Genomic DNA, 6,000 nt, shown 5'->3' on the forward strand with positions numbered 1-6,000 from the left:
TCCCAGTCTGATAACCAATGGTCAAGGATCATGGGAGTTACAGTTCAGCAACGTTTGGAGGGCCACAGGTTTCCCATCCCTGCTCCAGCTGAGTGAGTTGAGGATCACAATCTTTGACAAAACATTTTTTTAAAAAAAGATTCACAGTATACTTCTATTTATGTATACTTGGAAATAAGTCCCATCGAATTTAATGGAGCTTGTTCTCAAGCAAGTGTGCACAGAATTGCTTTCTGAGGGATACACTGGAGGTAGCAATGAGCTAAGCTGACAGCTATATGTTACTATTTGATTTAAAATATTTATGGAATCATAGTATTGCTTACATACTCTGCAGTGACAAATGAAAACAAGCTCTCTTCAGCCACAGATAATCATTCAGACAAACCCAAGGTTAAAATGATACGAGACTATAAACAGTATCATTGCAGCAGCTTGGGTAAGTGAGTGGCATTTGATCAAGCCATTCACACAAAGCTCTAGTAGTGACCCAAAATAGCTAGCAAGAAGCTGAGGCTAGAAGACCACTGGGATTCACTAAACATGTAAACAAACCTCCTGCACACTGGCTGTTTTGGAAAAACCAGCAAATTAACAACCTCAGATTTTCCTGTATGTGTTGCATAATCGAGGCCATGGTCTTGGGACACAGTATGTTTAGGATCACAAAAAGATGGATTAGAATTCCATTTTGAAAAAATGGTTTAGAGAGTCTCCTTAGGTGTGGGCTAAAGGAGGGGTGTAAATCCACCATGTGCAGTCATGTGGCAAGAAAGGTTTAATGCATTAACCTTGTCTCTGCTGTAGGAAAACACTTGGTTTGAGGTTAACTAATAAATGGGTCAAGGTAGGAAAGATGTGGCCTTAAATCTGGCACAGACGTAGTTCTGCATGCATGACTCACTTTCTGTTTTTTCTTACTGGAACAGCATAGGTAGCATTTAAGAACATTATAAAGCGAAAATGCAATATACAAATCCTATTTCGCCCTCAGTATTTATTATCACAACCATCTGGCAACAAAACAACCTTTTATCTGGCCGTTTTCTTATTGGCTTTTAGGGCAGGAGGATCTTTATCTTGTGAATTTGTAAAACCAATGTACAAGCAAATATATTGTAGGAGCAGCTTCTAAAACACTTGTCTGAATATGCTATGCTCTTTGAGAGGATTATATATGTATACAGATACGGATATACACACAACACACACAGACATATACAACGTCTTGCAGCTGTAAATCTTAAAGAAAACTTTTGAGAAGGTGGGGGAGGGAGGGGCGTGCCAGGCATTTATGTGTCTTGAGAACCCAGTATGTAATTAAGTAGGCCAAGGGGTCATTAGCTGAGCACCACTCTGCAACAACAATTTGCCCTCACACCCAATTAAAATCAAAATATTAGGTCAGCAGCTTAGATAAAAGAATAAAACACAGTTTGTGCGTATGTAGACAAGATAAAAAGGGGGGCATAGCAAATGGTGCTGGTAACATTAGCCAGACAGGGGCAATTATTAAAAAAGGGAACACTCCTAGGATGCAACAGGTTGCCTTCAAAACACCCACAAACATAAACAGGGCATTGGTTGATAACACAACGCACCCTGAATATTCCGCCTTACTGATCAAAGCATCCAGCTTATGGACACTACTTAACTACCCAAATCAATGGAGAAAGCAGATCCCCTTTGCTGGATCAAACCTGCCCCTCCCCCCTCCCACTCCACACAGCAATGAACTCCACAGCTTGCTGATTCAAGCCCTGGAGATGAATGGGATTCCCTTCCCCCACGCCGAGGCTTATGCAAACTCCTATCTTCACCATTTTACAGTGGGGCGAGCTCGCGTCCCCCCACCCACCCAACTTAAAAGGCACACACAGCACCCTAGATTTTGCCCACCCCCCTCAACAACAACACCACCCCCAGATCGTCTGAGACACCCCCCTTCCCCCCCCACACGGCAGGATAAAGGCGAGAGAGCAGCGAAGGCGGGCGCCTCTCTCCCCCCCCTCTCCTCTTCCCCTCCCCCAACCACAGCCAATACTTTTCGACAAATCGATCCATTCGGAGTCCAAAGCACAGAGCCCGAGCCTCTTTTTCGACAACAACAAACCGTTCGGGGGACTTAAAACAACAACAACAACAACACACACAACCAACCAAGTCACCCTGGGGTGGGGGGGGAGGGAGGTGCCAAGAAACACACATACACAGCGCTAAAAAAAAACCCAAAATAAATAAAAGAGGGGGGAGGGAAGCCAGGCACCTCTATGAGGCGCAAACACACCACAATAACAACAACAACAACAACAGCCACCCTCCCACGAGCAACAATGCTGCAAAGGGTGGGGGGAGGGGTGGAAGCACGAGGAAGTTGGGAGCCACGCTAGGAAACATGGCAAACAGGCGCCGAGGTGCACATATAGATATATATATAGACACAAATACACACACACACACACGAGAGAGAGAGAAGCCCCCCCCCCCGCCGGCCAACTCACCTCGGTGGGCGCGCGCCGAAAGGCCCCGCTCGCGCTCCGGGCAGCAACAGCGGGGAAGCCTCAACTTCTGCAAAAGCACACATAAGGCGGGCGGACTTCCTCTCTCACTTGCACTCCATGGTGGCGGCAGGACTGGCACTCCTCTCCGGCTCTGCCCAGGTCCCGAAAGCGTGCAGGCCAGCAACGGCGGCGGCAAAGCTCCGGCAGCCCTCGCGCGCTCGGCTCTCCCTGTTTCTCCTGCTGCTGCTCCTCCACATATACACACGGGCGCGCGCACAATACACACACACACACAACCGGGCAGCGGGGCCCCAGAGGAAGTTCCCCGGGAGGGACTGGGGCGAGGGCAATGGAAAGTTTTTTTTTTTTTTCTGGGTGCGGAATGGCGGTCAGGAGGTGCTGCTGCTGCTGCTGCTGCTGCTGCCGCCGCCGCTCGCTACTTCATAAGCAGTTGTAGGGCGCTTGGGGTGGTTGGTGGGTGGGTGGGGGTGTAAGTCCTAGGAGAGTCTTCCTCCCCGGGCACGCACGCACACACACACACACACAGGGAGGCGAAGCAGACAAACACATGCGTTGGGGGGGGGGGGCAGCCCTTCGAGACAGCTCCTGGAGGGAGGTGGGGAGATCCGCATTTGGATCTTAACGCACAGGGGGGGGGGCGGGTGTTGTGTGCCTATATTTCTGCTCGGTCTTCGTGATTTGCAAACCTCCCCTCGGAGAGAACACCGACACCTACCTCCAAACATCCAACCAGCACACAGCCCCCCCCCCCCGGGGATGCTTGTGTGTCCCGAAGTAACTCCTTAGTCACTTGGAGGGGATTATTGAAAAGGTTGTTTTGTTCCCCCGAAAACAAAACACACACGGCAACACCCGCCCCTCCCCCGCTCCGGCATTCGACTGAAATGTTAACCCCCTGGAGTCAGCAAAAAATGGACCAAAGGTAGAAAGGAAAGAAAAGAAAAAGCAAAGCCTACGTTTGCTTCGTGGCTGTATCCCTGTCAATTGTTTTTTGTTTTGTTTTTTTTCCCCCAGGTCAACATTATTTTCACTGCGATCGGTTCACAGGGGGAGGGGTGGAAAGGATCATGATGCTAATGGAATTGGAACAGTTCACCAGGTTTTTAAGTCGACGAACAGAACTAAATTTAGCATCTACTTTCCGTCATTTACATAACTACAAAGAAGTAATGCACAAGACTCCCCTTTAAGCTGCCAGACGGAGCCACTCTTTTTATTTATTTCTAGTTTATCTCCCCCCCCGTCTTTTTTGTAAAGTTATTTCCTCTTTGCTGAGCCACAAAGTCCCGCACCGATTTTGTCTCATTTTAAATGTCACCTAGCAATGGAAATCAGAACACAATGAATGCTTTTGCAAATAAAATATTATATAATTGGGAGTTCACCTAATAAAGACAAGAAACAACACGTAATATATTCCCTATATACTTTCTGAGTGATTTAAAACCACTGCTTCTATGCAATCATTATACCACATTAAAATATGGACTTACACTGTCTCCCTAATTGTGATTCAGCAGAATAGGTTTTATTATATATGAGTTGCCATTCAGCCCTTTAAAGCAGATGTTGATGTTCTTTTGTATTAAATTAGCCCCCCTTTCCTTATTTTTCTCTAGGCTCCTACAGCTTCATACTGAGCTATATAACATTCAATCCGAAGGGGGTGGAAAAGGGAGCAGTACAAAAAGCAATGCAAGTAAATGATGCAACATTGCCCTGGTTACATGTGCCTCCCATCCCCCAACCTCTTACTGGCGAGAGTGCTCTGTTTTTTCCGCCTGCAGGGTCACATTGTGGCTGATTGATTCTCCTTTCGCCTTGCTCAGTCATTCAGATTTGGAAAGTAAATAACAAGTTGACATCATTACAGCTCTCTGCATTACTGTGACACATTCTTCTGCTACCACACGCTCTAGATTAGCTGCGCAGAGAGGAAAAAAAACAACCCCTCATGCTTTAAACGTGGGATTTGTTGATTATTGTGGGAAGGCAAAGAAATTCAAAAAAACTGCTAGGATCAGAAGTGAATAAGAACATATGGCTGGCGTGTGTAAATTAATGGGGGGGGGGAAATAAGGAAGGGAGAGCTAATTTTAAGGAGCTTGTATGATACAGTTATTAGAGTGTCATACTAGGCCTGGGGAGACTATGGTTCAAATCGCTGCTCATACATTAACTTTACTGGGTCACCTTGGACTGCTCACTATTTCTCAGCCTAACCTACTTCACTGGGTTGTTATGAGGATAAAACGGGAAAGCATGAAGAAGTGTGTATGTCACTTTGAGCTCCTTGAAGGAAAGGTGAGGTATAACTGTAACGATAAAATAAACGCTGTGAGTTTCATTCACATTTACTTGGAGGCAAGTCCCGTTGCTTTCAGTGGAATTTGCTTCCAAATAAGTGTGCATAACCTTACTGATATGCAGCTTAGGCAAATATTAACCGTATATCAATATTAGCATGTGTCTTAGGTGTGATGAAAGCTCCCGTATGGAACAGCCCCCTGACTGTAGCTTTATGAACAAAATAATATACGCGCAGATGGGATCATCACACAGTTCCCTAATGGCAATTTGTATAAGCTCTGTGTATTTTAAAGGATGTGCTCTCACTAATCGCCTCTCAGGTGCTAAATGGTCCCTCTGGCTCAAATGTTTCTTTCTCTGCATGATGGAAACAGCAGTATTACTCCATGCAGATCCACACCAAACATTTAAAGTACATCCACACACATCTAAAGCACATGACTTTCTCCTCCCCCCCAAAAAAAATCCTGGAACCTGTTGTTTGATTTAGGATGTAGAATCTGATACTTTTGAAAACACAATGTATATAATACTATTGCCATTTCATAGCCGCTAGCGTCACATGCACGTAAATCGGGTGACTAACAGGCAGCCCAGGGATCTGATCTACCCCCTCCCCAATAATATTCCTATTGCCTGTAGCAACAGCAGCAGCAGCAGCAACAACAACATTTTAACAGTAGACATAGGACTAACATGGGTGGAGAGGCTAATTACCTTTTCCTGAGTCATCTGTACAGATCAGCTGAAGAGGAGGATGTTTGCAGATGTGCAACGTGCTTGTTAAAAATGTGGGATGTGGTCACCCATTTCTGACCACGCAACTGATGGCATGCTGCCCTAGGAAAGTTGGCCACGGGTGAATGTGGCTCCCAGGCCAAAAGAGAAAAAAAGGGTTAGCTGCCCTGATAGAAGCAAGCAAAGAACATTAAAATATGGGGGCACAATTCTTGGTCTTGTGCTGATTCTGCCCACTGGAGGGTCATATGGATAGGACTGCAGGTTCTTGGTGCTTGAACACAGAACACTCTAGGAGAATAGGGATGCTGTTGTCATATATCAGTGGTAGAATACATGCTAGGGTCTGAACATCTGCAAGGAGAAGCCCATGTGCACAAGCTTTCATCTATGAAACAATTTTGGGGTGCAATAATAATGATAATAATGA

The 6,000-nt window shown here is 45.9% G+C and overlaps 1 protein-coding gene across 4 annotated transcripts in view; it reads right to left on the reverse strand.

Moving 5' to 3' along the window:
- The window catches only part of TBL1X (transducin beta like 1 X-linked), a 141,248-nt gene extending 136,950 nt beyond the window's left edge, over positions 1–4,298 (reverse strand). For 2 of the 4 annotated variants that reach the window (XM_082220120.1, XM_082220117.1), the window contains exon 1: positions 2,502–2,997. The gene's annotated coding sequence lies outside the window, so the exon portion shown is untranslated. Of the gene's footprint in view, positions 1–2,501; positions 2,998–4,015; positions 4,061–4,277 lie in introns of those variants that run through there. The other 2 variants (XM_082220119.1, XM_082220118.1) reach the window with 2 other exon arrangements.
- Between the last annotated feature and the right edge of the window lie 1,702 nt (positions 4,299–6,000).

The sequence above is a fragment of the Podarcis vaucheri genome (genome assembly GCF_965113315.1).
Source record: "Podarcis vaucheri genome assembly, chromosome: 4".
Classification (NCBI taxonomy): domain Eukaryota; kingdom Metazoa; phylum Chordata; class Lepidosauria; order Squamata; family Lacertidae; genus Podarcis; species Podarcis vaucheri.